The 26,780-nt window shown below is 39.8% G+C and overlaps 1 long non-coding RNA gene across 1 annotated transcript in view; it reads left to right on the top strand.

The window, feature by feature from the left end:
• The window catches only part of LOC122461777, a 63,153-nt gene that overhangs the window by 9,043 nt on the left and 27,330 nt on the right, over positions 1–26,780 (top strand). The window contains exons 2-3 of the long non-coding RNA XR_006283947.1: positions 18,489–18,698; positions 21,732–21,885. This is a non-coding gene — a long non-coding RNA (uncharacterized LOC122461777). The remainder of the gene's footprint in view (positions 1–18,488; positions 18,699–21,731; positions 21,886–26,780) is intronic.

Here is a 26,780-nt window from a genome sequence, read left to right as displayed (position 1 = left end):
TGAGTTTAATCAGTCTGGATTTTTCTGTGATAATCTGTCAGGGTTCATTGTAAATAAATCTGAAATACCAATATGTGCTTTGAAGTTAATAGATATGGGCCTGAGCTACAGTTCCATTTGGTCCAGACCTGAATCCCCCCAAAGTCCAGGGACATTTAGAGGTTTTGATTCATGTTCATCCCTAAGAAACAATGTGACAAATTATTGACAAACAACATTATTCTCATGCTGGGCAACAGAAGTCATTTTACTAGCAAAGAAGAAATGTTAAGTTTGCTTAAAATAATGGGCAGGAGGGTGTATTAAATTCACACTGGTAGCAGAGGCTGAAAATGTTTGTTGCAGACCAGAACCATCATATTCCAGCAACTGAGCAAAGCAAATAAACAAAATTACACTGCTTTATGTCATAATCATCTATATAATCCTGCTTATTATTTTGGTAAGACTAATTTAGACAAGTTGAACTATTGGAAATCCTGTGCTAGTGAGCCTTCATTAAAACTGACTGCAAAATACAATGCAAGTAATCATCATTAGCAATGGCTGTGCTGTTATTTCATGTTTACCATCTCTGGATTTTTAATATTGCTGATTTCAATCACAGTTGTTGTAAAGAAAGTTGGTGCCATTTAATAAACAATATGATTGGCTTGCTGACATTATAGCAACTGAAGCATTTAGCAGATGTAGTATATAATCTAAATAGATTTACTGTAGGTAGGCTGTGGTAGTTTGACTAATTAGAAACAGGTGGATTATTTGAATACAGCGGGCAGTAAGAGATGCACTGTTTCAGGGTTTGGCAGTTAATGATCATAAGAAGATCATTTTGCAGCAGCTGGTAATTAAAGGTGGGATCTACATGAGCAGAAAATTGTGTGTTTTGGGGATGGAAACGGCTTTTATTTTTAACCAGTGCAAAGCATCCTGTCAATCAGAGAATTATGTGTTCATTTTAAAAATGTTTTGAGACAGAGGCAGAAATAGCTCTATCACTGAAAATGCCATTTTACAGCTCATCTTATCTGCTATGGTTTCTGACAGTGGTGCCCAACATTATTTCACAGGAGTGCCACATAAACCGAAGCATAATCTTGTGTGGGCCAAACAGATTCTACATACTTTAATAAGGGATTTAAAGTCACCTTATAGATTTATATTTTAAATTCAGCTTGTATTTAGATAGGTTGTTTCCAGGTATAGTATTGTCTGTTTACAGACATGTGTAAACGTGGCAAAATGCTAATGAATCATCCGTTCGTATATTGTGTGAAAACAGGCCATAGGCCTTATGAAATGCTCTGGTGGGGCACCCCTGGTTTATGGAACTGAATTGTTCACAGGCCTGGACTTGGATACAGAACCTTTCACCTATACGTTGCTGGTTCAGATTTAGCCCAGACTGGCTGCATGTGAAAGTTACTGTAGGATTTGATGGCATTTCAGCAATTTATGTGCAATGTGTTGATGGTTTCAACCTAGCTCCTGCACACTGTCGATTTTGTTACTCTCTCCAGCAAATATCGAATTAGAGAGGTTTTTAAAACTAAGAAATATCCTTGTCTCCTGGGCTTCTCCTGTGGAACCAAGTCACATCTGTAACTTTCCAGCATGGTTTAACAGTCACTGACAGTTCATTGCCCCATCTACATCTGACTTGTGACTTTATTTAGAAGTGGTGTCATGCAATAAATCAGTGTATTGGTGGTGATAATTTGAACTAAATAGAGTAGGATAAAGGGAAGCTGCACATTTTAAAAATAATTTTAATGGGAGGAGAAGGAAAAGGAGCACAAGCATGATTCCTGACCATAATTTCTCTTAGCCAGTGCTCAGGCATTTTATCTAACAAGGTACCCTGACTCAAGACACCATTTAAGCAAGTGCTTAAATCCTGTCATTGTCAATGGGAGCTAAGCATGTGATTAAGTGATGTCCTGAGTAGAGAGAGAGAGAACTAAGCACATGCTTAAATGCTTTCCTGAATTGGGGCCCAAATATGATCATAATTGTGATTGGGAGTCTGTACCCCACACTGGCATTGATAGGGTTAAGGGGAGCCAGTGAGCCTAATTTAACCCATTCTGTGGCCCCTGGAGGGGAGACCGGTAATTAAGGATTAGACCCAGCTGGCAAGAACCAGTCAGGATGGTTTGTATAAAGGGAAAGAATGCAGGGCAATGGGGAGAAAAACTCAGGAAGTAGTAGCTAAGAGTTTCCTCACTCTGAGAAAGGGAGAACAAGACTCCTAAAGCAGACCTGGGAGAAGAGAGACTCCAGGGAAGAAGCCCTGAGGTTCAGCAACTCGAGAGGAGCTTGATCTCCAGGGAGAAAGGCCTGGGAGGTAGCGCTCTACAACAGTGACGACAAACTCTGCAGAGTCTGGGAGGGGGTGAAGAGTCTCTGGGGAGCTGAGTCTAGGAAATTTTAAAAGGAGTGGAGATTAAGAAATATCTGATCTTTGCCGAGGAGAGGAAAGCGACAAAACGGAAAGCATATTTGTAAGTCCTTTAAAATATACAGCACCTAGCACAATATGTGTAGGGACCTTGTGGGTGACTAATGTACCTACACATAAAAGTCATGCCATGACCACATCAATGCAGTCTAAAATATTTAAGATATGACTAAGGCACTGAATCCAACCAGACTTTTTTGCTGTTTACTTAGGTCCCTGTAAGGTAGCAAGGGTTTGGGATTCTGATTATTCGTACAGAGTTTTAGTTGTTCACTTGCTTTCTGTTTTTCCTCATTCTTTGCATAAATTACAAGGGATAGTGTACAGGAATGTTCTAGTTAATCATTCTGAGGACAAGTTAGGGTGGGATTTTCAAAAGTACTCCATATTGGCCTAACTCTGCTCTAATTCCTGTGAAGTTGATGGTTGAAATCCTAGCCCCACAGAAGTTGATGGCAAAATGCCCATTGACTTCAATGGGAGCAGTGTTAGGCCATGATTGAGTACATTTGAAAATCTCATCCCTAGTGTTTTGGGGAGTGTAACCCCAGCTACCTGCCAGTCAGAGGAGTTATAAACAGATGACTTAGTCCGGATTAGTGTGTCCTGCTTGTTTAAAAAGGCCTAAACCCTGAAGATCCTTATTAATCAGTCCCTAAGATACTAACACTGTAAAAAAAAAATCAGGATTTTAAAATGAGTAATACTAATATTTTTAAAATAACGTGGTACTATTGTGTAGTAGGATTTCTGGCATGATCAACAGACATTTTTTCAAATCTGAAAAGCCAAATTTTCAGCTATGCCCAGCAGCCACAACTGGGGCAAGACTTTCAAAAGTGCTTCCATGGGAAATCTGCCCATTTAATCTGGTGCCCAAATAGGAACAGAAAACCTGGCCTCAGCTGTGGGCTCTGATTGTGACACATGCTATGCTACAATATCCTTGGAAGACCTTAATTAAGTTTGTCTCTTTGAGGTCCATTATATTAAACGAGTGCCTTATATATTATTGTGGCCTGGGATTGTATATAATCTCTTGTGGGGGGAGATATTAGATGTGAGGCCTGGAGTTTCAAGGGGCTATATTGAACAATGTGCCAGACAAAGATGGACTTCTGGAACAAAAGTGCTAAGTGGGGTTTTCCTGGGGAATAACTAGGGGGAAGCAAAAGCAAATGTACCACTTCTGGTTATGCAAAAAGCCAGCCTTTTGAATCTATGCCCTGAAGGGTGGGGCACTGTCTGCTGATCACCTTTCCATGAGGTCAAGATCAAAGGCTCAGGCTGTATTAAGGAAAGACACAACTATTCATGGTTGTTCTGGTTCTGAATCTGAGACAGCTCTGAGCTTGTAACCACTGGGAAAACCCAGTAGTGGGTTCTGAAAGATGGACACCTTCCAGAGTTGAGGTGATTCTGCTAAACTTTTTAGCATCTGTGTAAGTTTTTATTGTTTTTAATATGGTTTCTCTCTCATGCTTTCACCTTAAGGATAAATGTGCTTGTTTATAAAGAGCTGTGTGGTAATTTAAAACTGTGGGTAATTATGCTGATCATTCGTTCTGGAGAGAAAGCGAAGTGTGGGTGCTGGATTTTTAGGCAGTCTGGCTTGCTGGGATGATATGGTGTAAGCAGGGAACTCTGCAGTGTGGAAAAACCCTGTGTAACTGTGTCCAGTTGGTCAAAACTGAGAATACCAAATTCAGGACAAACTGCTGAGAAATAGGATAGATACACTACCAAACTGGTGGTTATTCCCCCATAAGATATACCAAATCAGAAACAAAAGTAAACTTCTGTTTCATCACACCACACTGGCTAACAAGAAGTCAGAGAAGCGGTTTCCTTCAGTATTCCAGTCCTTGTATTACCACCAAAACACTAGACTAGGGGTCGGCAACCTTTGGCACGTGGCCCATCATGGTAATCTGCTGGCGGGCCATAAGACGTTTTGTTTATGTTGACAATCAGCAGTCACGTGTGCGCTTCTCCCCTTCCCCCCCCCCCCACCAGCTCCCAGTGGCTGAGCTTCTCCTTTCTCGGCCAATTGGAGCTGCAGGAAGCAGCAGCCAGCACCTGCCTGCACCGCTTCCCACTGCTCCCATTGTCTGGGAACAGCGAACCTCGGCCACTGGGAGCTGTGGGGGGCTGTGCCTGCAGACCCTCAACGTAAACAAAACATTTCGCGGTCCACCAGCGGATTACCATGATGGGCTGCATGCCAAAGGTTGCTGACTCCTGCACTAGACTTACAGATGAATGGTTCCTTAAAACCAGTTTCATCAAACAAAGGGTTCTTTTGATCCCAAAGGACCAGCCACACACCCAGGTCAATATATCACTTAGATCTTACCCAATAATCACCGTTGTTGCCAATCCTTTAGTATCTAAAATCTAAAGGTTTATTTATAAAAAAGAAAGAAAGGTGAGAGTTAAAATTGGCTAAAGGAATCAAATGCATACAATAATTGCGAAGTTCTTGATTTAGGCTTGTAGCAGTGATGGAATAAACTGCTGGCCTCTTTCCTGCTCAAGCCTCTTTTCTGCTCAAACCTCTGGACTATGGACTTATACTAAGGGGAACATTCTAACCAAGGGATTGAGGCCCTTCCAATGATTTGGAAGCAACCAGAGACTTGACTTAAGCTAGCAGTTTATTTCATCACTGCTACAAGCCTCAGTTTGTCCTGAATTTGGTATTCTCAGTTGTTACCCATGGAGACACAGTTACACCCTGCTCAGGAGGAACAGTGATGTGAGTGAGTGTCTCTGCTCAAGAAAGGTGATGGCTGAGGAGCCAGGAGCTAGAGTGGATGCCCTCAAGGGACCATGGAGGGGGAACAGTTGCCATTATCCTGAACTGGGTCACTGAGCGCTTTCAAAAATCAAGCTATAAATACTGCAACCGAACCACCTCCCTGGCCCTCCCAAAAAGCACTTCTTGGTGCTCTAACTTTAAAGTAAACTAAATTGTTCACATTTGTAGTACAAAAATGCTCATTTCCTCTTACAACTTGCATAACAAGTCATTATGTGACGTGATTGGAAATGATTGAGATAAGACAGCTTAAAAAATGGACTTTATAAGTGTGTATTTATCACTCCAAAAGCTCATACAGTATTAGTAAAACTATTATGAAAAAGCAGCAAGTTTATATGTCCTGTAGCAATTGCACATGCTGTATAAATACTGTGACTTCAAAACTTTGTTACTACCAAAAGGCACCAGCTCACACAAAGGAGTAAAAATTCCCCTTTATAAAAGTAATCCTTTTTATATATATATATTTAGAGGTTTGCAATAAAAGCATATCTCTCTGCAAATTGGTTATGTATGAGGGATGTTGACATTTTTTATACCTGACAAGATAAGTACCAAGTTTCATACTCGGTATAGTTTCAGACTAGGCTGAGTTATAACCCCTGGAAAGTGGGGTTCCTACAGAAAGCATTGACAGGCCATTAAGTACAGTGGCACTCCCAGAAGCCCCTCTAATAAATTAAAGAGATATTCACACAAATTTTGAAGCTTGTAAAAAAAAACAACAAACCTCTGTGTACTCAGTTCAACCGTGAAGTCATTGTGTAGTTTGCATCTCAGTTCATGTTTGGGTTTATGGAAAATGATAGGCTTGGTATCCTTCTGAAAGAAAAAATATTCAATAATAAATCTCCAATAATGTTTAATAGCTTGTTGTGTAACAAATTGAAAATAATCTTGTCATTTTTTCCTGAGTCTGCTTTCTTCAGTAATAAATGGTAGAGCAAAGTCACTTAGAAAACAATAGCATATACTGAGCTTCTAAAAATCAGCTTGAAACTTAAGTGTTTTGGCCTCTTCTGGATGAACTTGAGGCCAAATGGTGCCTTGAGCTACAGCTTTACATTGACTTAACTAAGAGAAGCTTAGAGCAGAATTTGGTCTTTGGGTATCTTGCTACTATTAACCAGGGTTTGGAACTTTTTAGACAAGGGATAATCATGGTCAGCTGAAAATCGAAGGAGTATTAGAAACATGAATTCCATTCTTTTCACATTTCTCTGATAGTTTTTAGCTCCTCGATAACGTCTCTTGCTTAAACCTATTGAAAAGTAAAAATGAGGTTGAATCAATATTGGCCTCAGTGTAGAATCCTGCCATGTAGATTGTAGTGCAGAACCATGTCATTTCTGCCTAGAAACTAACAGCAGGTATTAAGTACTAAGTCAGGATCGCAGATCTAGTTCTATCGATAGGGACAGTACGAAGGCTCATTGCGATAGCAGGGGGACAAAGTACTGCATGACTGCTGCCTTGCTGTCTGTGTTGTCTGGATATAAAAGTAGGAGGCAATGGATCTTTACATCAACAGAGGATCTGTTTTTGTTTTTTTGTTTTTTTTTAAGTCAAATGCAGCTTCTCCTACCATCTTCCTCAAGCAGTAAGACTACCTTATACATTCTGAAAGTTTAAAAAAACGCATATCTAGAAAGTAGTAAAAGATAGCAAGATCTGTCTACAAACAGTTAATGGTACAAGGTATGACCTTCCAGTTTGTTCCTTGTTAGTGCTGTAACCAGCTGCATTGTGATCAATGACGTCCCAGTTGGTGCTATGGTGGTGATGTATGTTCTTGATTACTCAACTGATATAAAATGGTTCGTTAAATGATGCTGTCTGATAACATGGCAAAGACCATTTTCTGGCTGTAAATAATTTAGAATTGTTGTATGCAGTGTTGTTTTAGCCGTTTTGGTCCCAGAATATTAGAGAGACATGGTTGGGGAGGTAATATCTTTGTACAGGACCAACTTCTGTTGGTGAGGGAGACAAACTTTAGAGCTTATGCAGAGCTCTTCTGCCTCTCTCACCCACAGAAGTTGGTCTAATACAAGATATTACTTCTCCCACCTTGTCTCACTAATAATTTAAAAGCCATTCTTTACACAATAGTTATTTCAGTGTGTTTGTGGGTGAAAATGTTCAAGACAATAAAGATCAACAAGAGGAAAAGTTTTAATAGAGAAATAAAAGCAGTACAGTTAGCATTTAATGGTTTATTAATGGTTCATAAATATATAAACTAGATTGTTATACTAATATCAACAGTTCTAGGCAGTTAAAGCCAGAAAATTTCCAGTATTCATGTGTTGAGAATGATGATAATAAAAGGCTGCAGACTCCTAACTCTCCTGAACTGCTCCTTACTTGCCAGTGAAGAGCCGCTCCCAAAGGGAGCAAAGCATGGGTGCAAAGGCTGGCAGTGCCCCATCTCTACATGAGAAGCACTGCCACGGTACCTGGGACACTAGTTCCAGCAGTCTCTTCCTCACCTTTGCACTTCCTTTGATGGTGGAAGAGGCCTCGTGGAAAGCCCTATAAAAAGTCTTAGGCCTATAGAATTCTTACTTTACTCCTCAAGCCACCTCCACACTCACGAGACGGGAGCAGCAATAATAGGATGTGAATGCTTTTATGAACCCTTTCTTTCTGCAGAGCTGTAGGAGAAGGGATCTGCAGACATTTGGGTACTCCATGCTACAGTGAGCATGCTCAGTAAAGTGAGTGTACATCTCTGCTTTACTGTCACAACACTGAAAGCTTCCTGCCTCCAGTGGAACCTTTGGTTTTCTAATTAGTAATCTCACTTTCCTTATGTTTTCTTCTTTATTTCTGCCACGCTCCCCTTACTGCTGCGCCATGCTTTGCCTACCTATCATGCCCCTCTCCACCCTGCTGATCCCATACCCCTCTTTCTCTTTCTTCCTGTGTCTTCTCTTTAGTTTTTTTCTCTTGCCCATTTTTATTACAGGGGGAGCTGGTAAAGTCACTTAAAGATGTCCAACACTTTCCATTATAAGACCCTGTTTTCAGTTGCTTATAATTTTACTGAACATCAACCATTTGGGCTGAAATTTTCCATGATGGGTGTTTGCCTCTCGGTGATGTTTGAGAAAATGTCAGCAAAAAAACAGTCCGTGTTTCTGAGAACAACGGCAAGGAAAGAAATATTGTTTTGCCCATGTTAATTATTTTGTTAGCTGTTGTGTTGAGAAGTTCTAGTGTCTTCATGCTTTTGGAACAGGAACTTGAACTTTGGCAGGGGAGTTGCCCTAGTGCCAGGGACATTCCTCTTCCTGTCCCTGTGAAAATCGACCCACATTTGGCCAAATTACAAGCCTTTGAAAAATCTGTTTGCAGATGTTTAGTAGAGCATTGTTAGAGTTTAGCCACTAAGTTCTCCAAAGATGTCATCAGACTGGGAATGTTGCATCCTCTCACTGCTCCTATTTATAACTGGATGGTGCATGCATTATACCCCAACAGTGACTGAGCATGCTTCTTCTCAGGGCAGACAGTGCTGAGCTAGACTTCTTCTGCAATTGTTCCTCCTGACAGCTGAGGGCACTGGAACTGGGGGCAGGAAGCATCTCTCCTGTGCTCTATATGATCCTCCTGGTGGCTTCAAAGTAATCTGGAGGAGGAAGCAGCCTGACTCAAATTCAGAGGGGACAAAGTTGGACGCAGGAAAAGAGGAGGAGGTTGGGATGAGGAACCGAGTGTAGGCAAGGGGTGAAGACTGGGATTGCCTAGAGAAGGAATGAAGACAAGATGAACAGAAGGAGGAGGTAGGCTGAGCAAGGAGACTTGGATGTGGACCCTGGGAAGGGAGACTTGGCCTGGGACATGGAGCCAGAGAAGAGGGAGGAAACTGGACTGGGACAAGAACAAGCTGGAGGGGATGGAGAAGAAGGGGCCAGGCATTGCGGAAAAATCTGAGACACTGAGGTTTGATTTGAAAAACTATTGAGCACTTTCAATTGCAGCTAAAGTCAATGGTAGCTGTGCTTTTAACACATAAGGAGCTATGTAATGCTAGATACTTTGAAAAATTAGGCCATAGGCATCTCATATTGGAAATGCCAAATTAGTGGACACTTTTGACCTTAATCTTTCTGTAAAAGGTGGGTGATAATGTCACTTAACATCAAAGGAGGATTGTGAAAATAAACTATTTTTTGTGAAACATTCAGAAAATACAGTGATGAGCACCATAAAAAAAACAATGAGGAAATTTGTAATTCTGTATTCAGATTGGGATTTGAATTGTGTGCAGTAAAGAAGGCACAGGGCCACACACTGAACAATGAGGATAAATCAAAGTATCCAATAGGAGTTCGTTCAGGGAGCATCTCCTGTCCTATGTACTGAATGAGGCTGGGGTCCTGTGGAAAAGAATATTATATGATCATGTAATTAAATTAAATTTGATCGTGCCTCAAAAGGCCTGTGCATAACAGGGCCAGATTAAGGTAGTACAAGCATACTTAATTCTTCCATTTCATAATTTTTTTCCCTTGATTTAGCAACTTGAATTGTAGTATTTTTTTATGTGATAAGGAATATAACCTTTTATGGTTTGGGGATTAGTTAGCCTGAAACTGGCAGGATTTAGGAAGAAACGTCTCCTTTAGGCAGGTTATTCCACAAATATGCATCATGGCATTTCTTGCAGCTACATTTGAAGCATCAGGTATTAAGAACTGTTGGTGATAGGATACTGAATAAGTCCAATGGTCCAATACAGTATAGCAATTCCTATGTTCCCTTATTTCTTGTCACCATGTTCTTGTTTCTATAAGCTCATCACCTAACCCTACCATTCCTCTTGCCTTCCCCACTGAGCAGAAGCCCCAAACCACTTAATTATATATATTTTAATAAAGATAAGCATAACAAGCAAACAAAAAAGAATAATATCCAGGATATCATGTAATCCAATTATATAATAATTTTATATGATTATATAAATAATGTAAAATTATAGCCTGATTTGAACTTGCAGCTACCAGGATTAGAAAGTTCTCTGAGTAAGCAGCTCAGATGTGAGTTCATCCCTTTTAAGATGAGCCCTGTAGCCATGGATTTTAATACAAATGTAACTTAAGTTTAAAACAAAAACTTGCAAACCTCTGTCTCCAATTCTCCTCTTCCTTTTTATGGAGAGTTCAGTTGGAGCCTTCACTTATTATGAACACTGGACCAAATTCTCCTCTCTTATACTGGTAAAAATCTGGAGTAACTTCCCAGATGTCAAAGGTGTTTTTCTGGAGTCTGCCTATTGTAACTGACAGCAGAATCTGACCCACAGTGCCACTCAGTTAGCTGCCTTTTTTTGGTTTAAAATTGAGAGAGTAGAATTTCTTTAGCTAATCTAGTGATTTTGCTATCTGAATGCTACTTAGTGTTTTATAATATTGTTGGACCTTTTGAACTGAGCAGCTAGTCAAAGTGTTATCCCTGTGGGTGTTCCAGTTAGGGATAGAAATTGGTGGTAGTTAGGTAATGTAGACAAGGCCTGGGACAAAGAGACCGCAAAAAGGAGCTTTTTTTGATGCAGTTTTGTTTTTGTTTAAAAAAAAAAAAAAAAGTCCTGTGTCTGTAAATGCAAAAGTAATCATACAACAAGGAACAGGTACTTTTTCTGCCAGCGTCAAGAGAGCTGCTTTCATCTTGCACCCCTAACTCAAAATCTCTCCCCAGGTTTCTTCTGAGGTTAGCCACAGTGCTTTTAGCTGCTTCTTTTTGCTGTCTCTTGGTCTTGTCTTTCTTGTCTGTTCTCAGTTTCTTTGTGCTTTGCCCCCTTCCAACACATACCCAAAATAATACACAGCAAAAGAGCCTGGGCAGGTACACACACACAGATGGGTTTGCATCTATCCGTCTCAATCCCAAAAAGATTTCACCCAAAGTCATAACATAAGAGGAAAGAGAGCTCTTTCATGTTAACTATTGCTGATGATTAGTGTGCTCCTGTTACCTAAAGACAGAGGCAAGCACAATTAGGCAGCCACCTATGTATCCCAGAATCGCCTTCCTACAACATTTTTCTCTTTACTTAAGGTAATTTCATAGCAGTGAAATTTCTTCCAAGATGCCCTAAATAGTCCAAAAAACAACTTTAATGTATTAAGCAGTGGATATTTTAAAAAGATGCCAGTGGTTAGGCAGAAAACTGTCTCCTTTGGCCCTAAAATGAACTTAAAATATGTGTTTCAGCAGGATGGAATTACTGTGATTACGATAACTTTGCCCGGCATCAGACAGAGCAGCCGAAGGAGCCCATGATGACCAGGGAATTGAATAAAATATGAATGATTATGGTTTGTAGATTGCTTAATGAGGTAAAATTTCAATCTTTTATAAGAGTCTTCTTACAGGCCACTTGGCTGATCGTGTGATGGAGCTCATGATGACTCAGTGCATCTGAAGTCACTACATCATATTTGACCCATAGACAAATCGAAGAATGCAGCGACTGCATTTTATGCTCTATTATGTGTCCAAATATTTCCATCATTTTATCGCTACTCCTCACCACCCCTAAATAGGGGATTTAAGCCTTCATCTGCGGTTCTATGCACACGACCAGCGCAAAGCCCGACTGAAGTCAACGGAGCTATGATTAGGCTCAGTGATCTGCTCCCATGAAGCTAATTGCAGAATCTGTGCCTTAAATGCTCAAAGCTATTAAAAGGATAGCAGTAGTTAAGAAATTTTCCAGCGTGAACTTTGTGCACTAGCATAATTATCCTGCTGGGCATATTTCTGCCTTTTATTTTCTGTTTCACTGTAGTAGCATTTCAATGTTAATTTGCAGGCCGGGTTGAGCATGTTATATTGTACGTTACCTAGTGAATGCGGCGTTCCATTCAGCATGTATTAGAAACACTTTATTCCCAAGTAGCCCCATGTGAAAGATGCAAATGTAGTTAATAAGATGTAAAGGGGGCAGGGATTAAGGATTGAGCAGGTGGACCATTCAGCAATTTTTTATGAGTGACTCTAAACATTGTTAGTTGAAGGCATCCAAACAAAACTTGAATGTCATGACAATTTCCAAGGTCCATGTGGAAAATACAGTTTTCCTCAGTTCATTGACTTCGATGCTAGCAGAGAGCATCCTGATCTGAGTTGCCAACCACAGCTTTCTTATGTCAGCAACCCCTTCTGAACAATTTGTACAGCAAATCTGCTGATGATGTTATTCCCCGTAGCACATAACAGAGATGCAGATGAACCCAAACTGAACTAGTTTGCACATTCTAAGGTCTCTGGTGCTGAAACTGTTGTCTGTTATTTCCTGTATCCTGTGAGAAGTAGGTATATGGATCGCAGATGATATCCAGGTTTATAATAAATAGGTGAATCGTTACAGTATCATTATATTAGAGTATCAGTGTTCTGTCTAACTTTAAATGGTATGCTATCTGGCCTGCAGATTGTGGCACAATTAAAGCTGTATCATTAATTTTACTTATTGGGGAATTGCTATAACTGTGGGATAGTGGTATCCTGGCATGAGTGCCAGCAATTGCTATAGAAAAAGTTCCTTGAGCTAAGAGTTTTTATAACAGTCTCAAATGTTCACCTTTTAGGGTAACTTTTTCCAGGCTCGTCTGCTAAAAGGTGAAAGCATTTGAAAAATGAGTAAAATAGCTTCCCTGGTCTTTGCCATCTCTCATGTCTGTGATTCTGTCCCTATCTCACTCTATATGTGTAATGTCCCCAAACACCACACAATTAGATTTAACCTTTATGCACAAAAACAATCAAGGGGGAAAAAAACTTCCTTGGCTATTAATATGTATGAAATTTTGGGAAACAGTAGTTGTATTGATGAATATCCTTTCTTATCTTTTTCTAAGTTCATCAAAGCCAATCCTGACTGACAGAGGGTAGAGCTACCATACATTTGATTTGATGGCACATCCAGTTTGTTTCAGATCACACAATATACTGTTGTATAGGCAGCTATAAAATAATATACAATTAATAGAAAAAAGAGGAAGTTAAAATTAAAAAAAATTAATCAGAAGTTAGGAATTGTAGACAATTGAAAAGGGAAGCAAAGGGATACAAGGAGTAATCTATGGTCAGCAATGTTAAGGACAATAAGGAGTATTTTTAAAGTATATTAGCAACAAAAAGAATTCTAACATTGGTATTGGTCCATTACTAGATAGGAATAGTAGAATTATCAATGATAATGAAGAAAAGACAGAAGTGTTCAATAAATATTTGTTTTATATTTAGGAAAAAAACATATAGAGATATAGTCATGTCAGATGATAACTCTTTCCAGCAGGATGTTAATATTTATGCCAATATTTAAAATGTGTAAATAGGATGAGCTGAGTAATTATAGGCCTATTAGTCTGTCGTTGATCCCAGACAAAATAATGGAGGAGCTGATATAGGACTTGATTAATAAAGAATTAAGTGAAGGTAATGTAATTAATGAAAACCAACATGGGTTTATGCAAAATGGATCCTGTCAAACTAAAGTGATATATTTTTTTGAGGAGATTACAGGTTTGGTTGATAAAGGTAATAGTGTTGATGCAACATACTTAAACTTCCATTAGGAGTTTGACTTGGTACCACATGGAATTTTGATTAAAAAGCTAGAACAATATACAATTAGCACGTCACACATTAAATGGATTAAAAACTGGCTGATAGGTCTCAAAATGTATTTGTAAATGCGGAATCATCAAGTGGGTGTTTTTCTAGGGGTGTCCCACATGAATTGGTTCTTGGCCCTACACTATCAGTGACCTGGAGGAAGACCATAAAAGCATCTTTGATAAAGTTTGCAGATGTCTCAAAAATTGGGGGAGTGCAAAATAATGAAGACTGATACAGAGCAATCTGGATTGCTTGGTAACTGGGTATAAAGAGCTAATATGTGTTTTCATATGGCTAAATGTATACATGAAGAAACCAAAAGCGTAGTCCATACTCACAAGATCGTGGGACTCTATCCTGGGGTGGCAGGTTTGTGTAATTTTTGGGATGCCCAGAACCGGTCCAAGTCCCTCCCCACCCCCACTTGCCTAAGGTTCTGGGAGGGAGTTTGGGTGAGGGAGGGGTGCGGACTCTGGGAGGGAGTTTGGTGCAGGGTCTGGGCTGGGGCAGGGGGTTGGGGAGCGGGAGAGTGTGAGGGGTATGGCGCTTAGCTCGTGTGGCTCTCGAAAGCGACCTGCTCACCCCTCTGGCAGTGGCTTCTAGGCGGGGTGGGATGGTCTCTGTGTGCCGCTGCCCACAGGCTCTGCCCGCGCAGCTCCCATTGGCCGCAGTTCTGTCTTTTTGTGTGTGTTTTTAACACCTCTGAAAGACAAAAGTTTTGTCGTTCAGTTGCCAGTGAAGACGTAGCCTTCATCTATGATGAGATATATGAGATAAATTAATGCAACTGTTACATCTGCAGAGACATTATCTTCATGAAAGAAAGCAGGAATCTGTTGTGGCTCAAGCATCATCAGCAAAATTGTCAGCAAAGTTAAAATGGCATCCTTGGTGGGCATGATGAAGAAAGAAGGCTTGATTTTTAAAATCGCAAATGTAATTTGCAGAGATTACAGTTAGATAAATCCTTTTAAACTTGTAAAGTTAGAGAATAAATAAGGAATCCCTTGATGTCAATTTGAGAGGATCGCTTTTCAGAGCTGAAAACATATTGGAAGTAAGAAAATTTTCCAGCAGTGTTAGTCTGCCTGCTGTATTTAAGTATTCAACTTTGGGAAGCGGTGGGTTGGAAAGGAGTAAGGGATGGAATGTAAAGCTGTGATCTCTGTTCCTTGGGAAGTTCTGACACTTTGAAGAAGTTTTTGTTCTGATTTGGAATCAAACTTAGAAATTTTCCTGTTGGAAGGAAATTCTGAACACTTTTCATTTTGGAAAAATGGAATTGTTTTAGTTTGATATTTTCATAAATGAAACCGAGCATCTGGCTGTCTCACCTCTGGGAGACTCCCTGAACTGCCTTGCCTCCAGTGGACTTTCGTAGGGCCCTCCCTAGACTGCTCTTGAGGAGTTGGGGACAGCCCAGGGAGTTCTCCCGGAGTTCCCTGCCATGGAGCATGGAGCACAAAAGCCCTGGGAGCACTTTCTCAAGCTGGGGCTCTAAGGGTATGTTTGTACAGCAAAGAAAAACCTGTGGCTGGCTTTTGCCAGCTAACTCAGGCTAAGGAGCTGATTCATTGCTGTCTAGACTTTGGGGCTTAGGCTGGAGCCCCAGCTCTGGGACACTCCCACTGCAAAGTGTCCTAGAGCCTGGGCTCCAGCCTCTGTCTGGAAGTCTACATAAGAATGATACAGCCCCTCAGCCTGAGTCTGAGTCAGCTAGCACCATAGGCATGGGAAGTAGGGGTGTGAGGGGTGCTGCAGCAGCCCCAGGTTTTATGTGGAGTCCCAGCTGCTGGCTTCGCATGCAGGATCCCAGCTGCCAGCCCTGCTCCGCATGGGGTCCCAGCTGCTGGCCCCGCTTCCGGCCATGTATGCAGGGTCCCTCATCATGGCTGCTGGCCCTGTGCCTGGGGGTCCTGGCTGCCAGCCCCACTCCCGGCTGCACATGGTCCTGCATCCTGGCTACTGGCCCCACCCATGGGGTTCCAGCTGCCAGTCCCTCATGTGGGGCTCCACTACTGGCCCCGCACCTGCACCCAGCCTTGGCCCCATTATTACTGTCCTCATCCCCCCCCCTCCTGGAGACACGGCTCTGCTCCCGGCCTCAGCTCTGGTTGGGGGGCGGGGGGACATGGGGGAGGAATGGAACGAGGTAAAAAGTTGGGGGATAGTTTTGCTGGCTTTCAGCACCCCCAGTATAAAAAGCATTCCAGCACCACTTGCTAGCACGGGCCAGCCGCAGGTGTCTAGTTGCTGTGTAGACATACCCTAAGAGTTTGCAGACTCCCTTCTGCAGACCTCTAGAGCTGCTGCTACAGCCAGGGCTCCCAGAAGTCAGGTTCCCTATTCCACAGCAGTCTGGAAACCTGGGGGTCCTTGAATCCAAGGCAACCAGGATGGTAGGTCTACACTGGAACCACAGAACATGGATGTCCAGGCTCCCCAGCAGCAGTGAATGGGAAGTCCCTTGAAGCCAGTAGGTTTCTACAAAACTTCTTGGTTTTGATGAACTGATATTTTCTGATGAAAAAAGTTGAGTTGGAAAATTCCTAACCAGCTCTAGTTGGATCAGAAGACTTCCTGCTTGGCATGTACACTGAGGGTATACCTAATCCGAAGCTGAAAGGAGTAATTTCCAACTCAAGCGGACATACCCGCTCCAGCTCAGATCAAGCTAGCATGCTACAAATAGAAGTGTAGTCGTGGTGTCATTTGCCCACCAAATTGCTTTATGTTACGTCGTATAATGTGACATGACAGTCAGCCCAACTTGACACATGAGCGCAATATGATTTTGGGATTTCTAAAAAGACTTTTTTTCCTGAAAACTTAGTTTGCAAAACACAAGTACATACAAAAATAAACAAACCAAAATATCCAACCTCGCCCCCACTTTGCCCCTCAGAAGCTTGGTTTAATGAAGCATTAAAGTTTAAAGGACAAAGAGTTGCACATTAAGGTATTTTTCAACCTTTTGGCACCCTTTGGTTTCTTGGATAAGTGAGTTACTAATAGTGAATGCTCATTATTCTGGCAGATCGCTTTATTTAAACTCATATTGAACTGAGCAAATGTGACCTGGTGCTTGGTTGGCTAGTTTTCATCTGCTTTAATGAGCTACCCTTTATCTTTTTCACTGCAAGATGCATCTTCCAAAGCCAGACTTTAAATCTTAAGGGACAGCACTATTGTCTGTTTAGACAATGAAGGCATCTTCTGGAAAAAGGAGCGTAAAAAGATGAAAAGAGATGTAGATAGTAATGCTTGACAAAAGGCTGAATGTAATTTTGGGAGGCTGCTTTGTATAGCTCAGGGGCATAAGTTTCAGCTGCCTCTGCAAATATTGTTTTGGGATTGTATGTTTTGTTTTTCATTTTTACTACTTTCCTACTGAGCCTTGGGAATTTACAAGGCTTTCCTTGAAATCCTAAAATTGAGGAAAGTAGCATCAACATTCTAGTGGTCTTAAAATCTGAATTTAATTGGAGGGTTAATGTACGTTTTTTTCTTCCAATAAGGAAGTGATGTTACTTATTGGAACTACTAAGCCTGATTGGCCTCCACTTATGCCAGTTTTAAATCAGTGCAATTATATTTGATTTCAGTAGAGTTCAATAGACATAAAAACCACACAAGTAAAAGGGGAATCAGATCTATTTTCTCCAAAGAGAGTTATTGGTCCTGATTTTATATTTCCTAGTGGCTTCATGTAGTCATTTACAACTCTGCAAAGTGAACGCAAAATGACATCAAACCAGAATTCTCCAGGGACTCTTAGCGCTGGCAGTAATTTACATCCCGTTTACAAAGGTATAAAAGACTGCACAAAGTGAAAGGCAAAGAAGAATTAGGTTCCTAGAAGTCAATTCTAGAATATGAAGGGTGACAGAGAGAAATAGAAGATGGAGAAGTGGAAGAAAATAGGCCCATATATATCCAGCCTGATTTCCCTCCCCCCCACCCCCCACCCCCCACTGGAAAGTGCATTCTAGTTTAAAGGGAAGAAACAATAGTCCCTGCCAAGGGCTTTAATGGGACTGCTCATAAGTAAGGGTTTGTACTATAAAGTCGTCAGGACATGATCCAATGCCCACTGAAGTGACTAGAAAGACTACCTCACTGCAGCCCAGTATCACAGGTTGAGAACTGCTGTGGTAGACTTGTTTCAGAGTAGCAGCCGTGATAGTCTGTATTCGCAAAAAGAAAAGGAGTACTTATGGCACCTTAGAGACTAACCAATTTATTTGAGCATAAGCTTTCGTGAGCTACAGCTCACTTCATCGGATGCATACTGTGGGAATCCAGTAACTAAAAATGTGATGCCCAATGTGTGTAAAGAAATCAAGAGCTATGATGGGTTTAAAAAATTCTGTAGCTATGTTTGTTCTTATTTTTGGATTGGGACCTTCTCCCAGGCAGCCAGTGAAGTGTTTGCCCACGTTCTGTTTGTTTTGTTCTGATCACTGTCCTCCAGTAATCCAAACCTTATTCTGGGACTACCAGGTTGCTATGTTCTGAACCTTCTATTTCTCCTGGAAAGTGTTATCATGGAACTCACTTTCTGTCTTGCAGGATGTGTACGCAAATTTATACTGGTGCCAGTGTGTTGAGGATGCAACTGTAGAATACACAGCTGCTCCTTCCCCTTCCTGGACCTCAAGTGTATCATCTCCCAGTGTACCCAAGATGTCTTAGATGTAAGAATGAGCGTGGGGTGCTCAGATTCTGCTGATGTATATTCTATTTCCTTTTAAAAGGAACTAGCCAGTAGACCTGTTTGAAGTGAGTAATATAGGGAGTCATCTATATTTATGTATGTATTTCTTATATGCATACTCACTTTCTGCCACTACATACGTAATTATATTGACCAATTCAGTAGAGAATGGTGAATTGGGGCCCATATAATCTTCCATATTACTTATTTATAACATATACATAGTGTGGATATAAATATAGGCACACACTTAAGTTACAACCAGTAATTGCATTTTATAACTCTAGTTTGGGATAGGGTTTACACACACCATTAACTATAAAAACTGTTTAATCCCTTTGTTTAATATTTACATCCACTTTTATCATAGAGACACAATGAAGCTGATTGCTTAAAGACCAAGGGTGATACAGTCAAACCTTACTTTGTTGTGCTGAATGGTTTTTTTTAAACTTTGTGCATTTACACATGAATGGGCCATTGGTTCTAAATGGCAGAAGATCACAGTGAATTATATTCACTTTAGTGATGTGGTGTCAAACTCAATGGAGTGTAACATTCCACAACCTTTCAAACATAGGAAACAATTTTAATTGTATCAGGAGCTGAACTTTTGCTTTCATCTTTTCGCTGAAAGCACAACTAGAGATGGTTAGGTACTTGATATACAAAGCCCACCAGATACCTGTCGTAAATGCATGTGTTGTGAGAATAGTTTCTGCATAAATGGGTAACCTGTGCCAAAAACAAAAATGGGGAGAAAGCCAACGTGTTGGCTTTCCAAGGAAATAGAGTGACAAGTCATTGCACAAAGTTGCAGCAAGGTAGTTAACAGTATCATTTAGCAGCGTCAAAGTCTGGTTTATGCTGGCAAAAATGGCACCGGTAATTCAACACTGATGTAGCTGCACCCATCTGTTATTAATCAATTATATTACAACAGTATCTGATAGTCGCAACTGAGCCTGATGCCCTATTAGCGTTATGCATTGTACATACTCACACTGACAGATAATTCCTGCCCAGACAAGATTACAATCTAAGGCCTTGGTCCAGGAAAAGCACTTAAGCATATGATAAATTTAAGTACGTTCATGGTTTCAGTGAGGTCAACTGGACTGCTGATGTGCTTAACGTTAATCATGTTTATGCATTTTGCTACAACAAGGCCTGTAAAGACGAGGCAGACAGGGTACTCGCAACAGCAGAAGCTGTAGTGTAGACTTGGCTCTGTGTCCTCTAATTCCCTGCCACACAATGATAAAAGCTGACAAAGCCAAACCTGAGCCCTATCCATATTATAGCTCCACCGTTCCTAGCACCAGTGAAACTGCACTAATGGAAACATTACTAATTGTGAGGTCCAATTTTGGCCGTGGAAATGCAGCCCAAGAGAACGGGAAAGAAAAGTAAAGCTTAACAGACAAATGGCATGCAGGCTATTTTTAGCAGTTGTAGAATAAGTAGAGTTGTGTGTGCCCTCTTGATTTTGCCTTTTAAGGCAGAGCTGAAAAATGACGGATATAAAAAAATATTGATTCTTTACACCATTTGCCATGTAAACAGTCCTAGGCTCCAGCATATTTGTTGTCATCCTGTGAATTTATCAGCCACTCCATTGAAATTACGCAAAAAGTTCTTGCCTTTGAAAGAGAAACCTTTCCTGTGACAAACGCGTGCAAAACCGGGACAACAAAAAGTGCTCTTCATTGCCATTGCTAGTTTCAGTGTCACTGCAAAGCACTCCTCGCTTCCAGCAAAGGTGATGGCTGAATTGATACCTTTGTGGTGGGAGGTTATTTCAGAATGAGAGGCTGCCTCTTCAGCTCAATTCTGCACAGGAAATGGCAGGCAGGGAAGCAGGTCAAACCACACATATAGGGAACAAGGTAGGGGATTAATGCCTGGTATGAGTGAGGGAGAATAGTGGTATCGGATCACAGCTTTAAAAAAGTAACACATACAGAAACTCTAAGCCTTTATCTAGGGCCTACCTCTTATAAAACGGTTGTTTTCATAGCTATAATGTAGCACTTTGAATATAATTTATACAGCATAGTAAGAAATAGTAGTGGCACCTGGAAAAGGATAAGGATTTTTTTAGTTTCTGTGAGTTCTGTGAAATCCCTATTCTATGGAAGCTGCCAGAAATAACACAGTACTGATTCAACCAATTTCCTGTAGATTCAGAAACATCTGTGTGGGATTTCAGTTTAGAAATGACCCCATCCCAGAGCTGGAGAAGGGTCTCAATGATGAGCAACAGCTTAAAATATGTCTTACCATTTGCATACACATAAATGGTTTGATGTTTTCAAATGTATTTCACTAAAATCTGTACTATTCGTATGAACAATTGACAGAAAACCAGATCTACTGTAACATTTTCTCCAGTACAAAAAAATCCCTCAAGCCACCTTTACAGATCTGTTTAGGTATCACCTTGCAACCAATGGATGAACTTTATCAATTATTTGATTGCTGATCAAGTTTGCAGTGTCATGGGTTAATTAACTATTCAAGCAAATATTATTTTCATGAATATTCATATGCAATGCATATTTATTATATGAGCCTTCTCTTCGTGATATGCCACTTCCACATAGAATAAGGGGGGCAAAGCAGAAGCCACCTGTTGCAAAATCTGTTTCGATAATAAAATAGATACTGTTCTGAAAGTAATTCCTGGCCTCATATGAGAATACTTCTGCAAGGTACTGAGCACTTCCTGAGGGATTTCTCATCACCTTCACTCCATTTGACTTCTAACACTGATCCCAAATGTTTTTCAGTATTGGGTCCTGTAGGACTACTAAGGGAATCAAATAAAAAGACACAGCAGAGCTAAATGGAACTAAAATTTCCTGAAGTGTGAATTCCATTTAAGTCTAGAATTCCTGATTTGTGAGGAGATTAAAAATTTGGCAAAATCAATTCTCCCTGATCTAGTTGTTTGTGTCTTCCCCTTTCACTGATAAATCAGCACTGGTTGTCTTTATACTTACTATTATAGCAACAGCATAATTTTGCTAGGATCACCAAATTGTTATTTTCTGATTTTATAGGGTACTGTTCACTTGCATTAATATGCTTTGCAGATTACGAGAGATCACTTTACCAACCACAAAAATGGAGTGACAGCTGGGCTGGAAGGCAGTAATCCTGTACTGCTGCCAGCTACCTCACACAACAATGTAAGGCTCAAGGAATACAGAAGAAAGCTTATTCAACTAAAGAACCTGAGGAAATTAGGTAGGTAGAATGAGGAGCTGGCTTAGCTTGGAGACACATTCTTTGTTATAACAATTCAGACTGTCTACCCAGAGAAATGTTAAACTTGGTACTCCTTGAGTGTAATAGGTTAGGTCAAACATTAAAATGATCTTTAATCATTGTTTGGACAGCTGGGACTTTTAAAATCAGCTGCATCTTACAGAGCAGTATTTTCCTCTGATTTGGGCTGATTGAACCTAGTTTGAGCCCTCAGTGTTCAGCTTGGCCTGGGGAGTGCCAGCTACATTCCCCAGCCATATCCATGACACAGATCTGTCAAGGAGGTGATTCCACACAACATCATAGAATTTAGTAGTTTTACAAGCCACAAATCTGGCATTTAATCTCAGTCTTGAATCATCAGATGTTTCTTTATTGACTCTGTTGATGCATTGAAGGTTCACAATGAGTAGGGTGACCAGATAGCAGCTGTGAAAAAACAGGACGGGGTGGGGGGTAATAGGTGAGTATATAAGAAAAAAGTCCCCAAAAACAGAACTGTCCCTATAAAAACAGGACATCTGGTCACCTTAACAATGAGAGACCAAGGGAACAGAATGAAGGGATCTGAAATAAATATAATCATTTAAACCTGGCTTAAGGATGACTTAAAAATCAATGGAGGCTTCTAAACATTAGGATTGTCCCCTAGTGGATCGATAGGAGAACTTGAAAGGACGTGTCTAGTTTATCCTACCATATTCTCCCAATATAAAATCAACCTCACCATTAGTAATCTTCATAATGGTCTGTGTTCTGTTGCATCCGATGAAATGAGCTGTAGCTCACAAAAGCTTATGCTCAAATAAATTTGTTAGTCTCTAAGGTGTCACAAGTACTCCTTTTCTTTTTGTGAATACAGACTAACACGGCTGCTACTCTGAAACCTGTGTTCTATTGGATAGTGGTTTGGCAAGATTTACAATAATGACTAAAAACCTAATCTTACACTCATTGCAATCAAAGGGAGTCTTTCTGCAGGCTTTAGGGAGAATGCAACTGGACCTGAAGTGGCCCATTGCTTCAATTCCTATTCATGTGAGTAATCCCTTTCGCTCTGTAAAGACTGATTTAGTGAGCAGGATCAGGTCATATGAACAGTGATGAGATGAAGGTTGCCAACATTCCTTAAGTAGGTTATATTTTTAGGGGATACACTGATAATAGTCTCATATATAGTATTTTGCGAGATTTCCCAAATATTAATGCCTAATTGCAAACTTTCTTAAAATTAGTTTGTTGCTAGTTTTTTTTTTTTTTTTCATTTCCATGGCTAAACCATTAGGATCCTGTTGGCTAGAATCTTAATACCCAACAGATCCCTTTTCTGGTTATTTCAGTGGAAAGTTCAGATGATTCTCCTTCTTTAGGAAGTGTAGGGAAACCTTTGTTTTCTAAGATTTCAAATCAACTCTGTCTTATTTTATTGCATATAACTGGTTAGAAAAGTGAAGGAATTTGTCTTCTATCCTATTGGGCTTTGTTAGGGATCCAGAACTGGTTTTAATCTTAATAATTTTCCTCCTTCTCCATTTTCTTTGTTGTCAAGCCAAAATTTCATCAGTGTTATTGCTTTTATTCTAATAACTCAAGAGGAATCTAATAGAATATTTAGTTACAAGCATCGATCACACTTTTGGTGTTTCGCGATGACAATGATAATTTGTCATTAAAATAATATGATTTGCTACCCAGAGTACCTCTGATTCTTTAATTCAACTGATTACTCACCTGCTTGTAGAATGATAATCATAAATTGTTAAATACTTTTTCAGTACTCAGCATTTTGTGTTTTGAAAGGGGAGAACACAAAATATAAAGGGGAGTGCTAATCAAAGCATAACTTCAAACAAGACTGAAGAAATGAGTATGCATGTGTTTACAGTTTTGGTACTTTAGTATCTTTATTTCTGATGTCTCTTCAACTTGTTCTATATTTTAGGTAGTAATATATAGGATATTAAATATTTTAAAGCATTACTTCAGGAAGCATATATTCTGATTTTGCATCTTAATTGAATTATTAATGAATTTCATTGTTTTGAAATATGCCCATTAATCTACTAATACAAAAATATTCATAAGGTCCCTCTAACTCTAAAGCTCTTCATTTTATCTTCATTTAAATGTCAAGACAAGGTGATTTATCTTGAAAACAAACTTGAACATTAAAATTACATTGTAATGCTACATCCTGAAAAGTGATACATCAAACACAAACTAAAAATGCAAATTTTTCTTGGTGCCTGTCACCTCATTATCTGTGAAAATCCATAAAAAGTTTATATGCCCTTAACATCAAACACCACTAAGGACTAATTTACTTTCTAAAATCTTTGCCATACACACTTGGGAACATCTGTCCCTGATAAAAAGAAAAGGAGTACTTGTGGCACCTTAGAGACTAACCAGTTTATTTGAGCATGAGCTTTCGTGAGATAAAAAGAAAAGGAGTACTTGTGGCACCTTAGAGACTAACCAGTTTATTTGAGCATGAGCTTTCGTGAGCTACAGCTCACGAAAGCTCATGCTCAAATAAACTGGTTAGTCTCTAAGGTGCCACAAGTACTCCTTTTCTTTTTACGAATACAGACTAACACGGCTGTTACTCTGAAATCTGTCCCTGATGTTATTCAGAAACATTCTGGATCAGCAGTTTAATAATAATTTACTTATAACCTTTATCCTTTCACATCTTGTGGTTTACTCCAGGTGAATGGTACAGAGTATATAATGGGAGCCTATTGTAATTTAAGGAATAGTCTTCTAAAATAAAGATGTACTGCAAATGCACCCATGAAAACAACATTTAAACCAGTGGGCCAAGTTCTGCTTTCCACTCCTCTGGTGTAAATCCAGAGTAACTCCAATTATGTCAAAATGTTAACCTGAATGTACACAAACATAATTAAACATCAAATTTGGCTCATTAATTACAATATGCAAGATTGGAAGAACATTGCCATTGACTCTTTAATTTGTTATACAGTATATTACTTGTTAGAAATTATCAAAATATGGAAAAACTATTTCTGGAAAAAATGAAGTTTCAAAATTTCTTTGCAGGGCTTGAAATGGAACAATTTTCATTTTACATAATTTTATGATTTTTTCAAAATATTTTAAATTGTTGTTTTCCCACCTTTATCATCTCCCGTTTCCTACATTTCCCCCTTTTTACCACTGAGTTCAATAAAATGAACAATGCTCATGTTTTCTTCTTTCTGGTTTTTTATTTATCTGGTCTATAAGTTTTGCAAATTTAAGGAAGTTTTGAAAAGCGGAGTGGAAAAAGAAAAAGTAGGGGGAAAAGGTATCATAGAATTCTATTGCATTCAGTGTTGGCAGAGGGTGGAAAAGCGAAAATTAAAACTTTTGCATTTTTTTGAAAGGAGAAATGCAAAGGAAGACTTTAATATGAAGTCAAAAATAAAAATTTATTTTGTTTTGTAACTTGCTGTAAAATAATTAATAGTGATATTTTCCTGGTTTTTTTTAAATTTTTTTTTGAAAACCCCAGTTTTTGGCAGGAAAATTTTTTGCCTGAAAAATTTCAAGTAGCTATAAGACTGCTGCTAATGAACTTGAAGAATAATGTATTAGTCTGCAGTACACTGAGGTGGTAAAGTCTTACTAACTTTTTTTGGTATTAAAAGGTAGTTGTAGAAAAGAATGATTAAAGAATCTATATTAGATTTGCAGATAAGGAAGTTAAACCATTTGACCTCTGTTTCTACTAAAATCAGTGTGAGTTCTATCAGTTACACTGGTAGCTGGGTTATAGGTGAACTAGTAGTGAGGGGCAAACAACAAAAAGAGAGAGGTCTTGGATGTGCATTTAAAACATCAAATGCTTAAATAAACTATCCAGATTTCAGACTCCTATTTCCCCTTCCCTCTTCACGATTCTTCTAAGGATGACCACTCTTCTTCTGTTCCTGGGTTGATTAAATGGGCTCATAGCCTCGGCCTCCTAATTACACTGTCCTAGAGATAATGGGATTAGAAACTATGCAACCTTTAAAGGTGATTTTGCAGGGCCGGCAACATTGGCTGGTTCTCTGTTGTTCCCTGGTTGCTGTTCGTTTCATATTCCATATGTCCAGATGTTACAATGATGTCTGTACAATGGAGGAAGGGCTTACGTTGACCAGCGCCTTGAATGCATGTCAAGGGAATAAGAAGGCTAAGGCATATTATGCCACCATGGAGTCCTGGTCATCATTTGTATGTTCTGGAGACTCTGTGCTTTTCAGTAACCTATGAGAACAGTGATCTTTTCTGACTGGTATATGTATGTGCAGGTTATTTCAGGCTGCTATGAACTATAGACTGTGATACATCTGGATCTATATGAACTTACTTGTATAGCAGGTTTGTGGCAGCAGGAGGCCGCATGGTCATCAGACTCTGAGGAAAGAGATCACAGATCAGGTCATAGATCTGTTAAACCTTTTTGACCTGAGTGGCTAGTAAAAGTTCAGGGCAATGAGGGTGTTCCAGTTGGAAGCAGAAACTGATATGGAGTCTGGTATTTTCTTTGTATATTGCACGTAAATAAATGAGATTGCATCAAAGTCCTGATTCTCTGAATGCTGGAGGAATCCCCAAAAACAAAAGGAGGGGAGAGCTTCTTTGCTTATAGCCCCAAACCTCTTTGGCCAGCATCATGCCCTCTCTTCTTCCAGGATCACACACTATACTTGTTCAGGCTGTCTTTCTCAATATTTCTCTGCACTTCAGCTTTATCCAGCCTCTCTCACACAAAAAATACCCAGTCAAACCCTCTGCCCACATGGTGCTAGTTTCTGGGCAGCCTTCATTACACCTTGTTTTAGGAGGGGTTCTTTAACTGTCTCTTACAGCTAGTTTAA

The sequence above is a fragment of the Chelonia mydas genome, chromosome 9 (genome assembly GCF_015237465.2).
Source record: "Chelonia mydas isolate rCheMyd1 chromosome 9, rCheMyd1.pri.v2, whole genome shotgun sequence".
In the NCBI taxonomy this organism is placed as follows: Eukaryota; Metazoa; Chordata; order Testudines; family Cheloniidae; genus Chelonia; species Chelonia mydas.
Note: the sequence above shows the minus strand (reverse complement) of the source record. Positions and strands in the feature narration are given on the sequence as shown.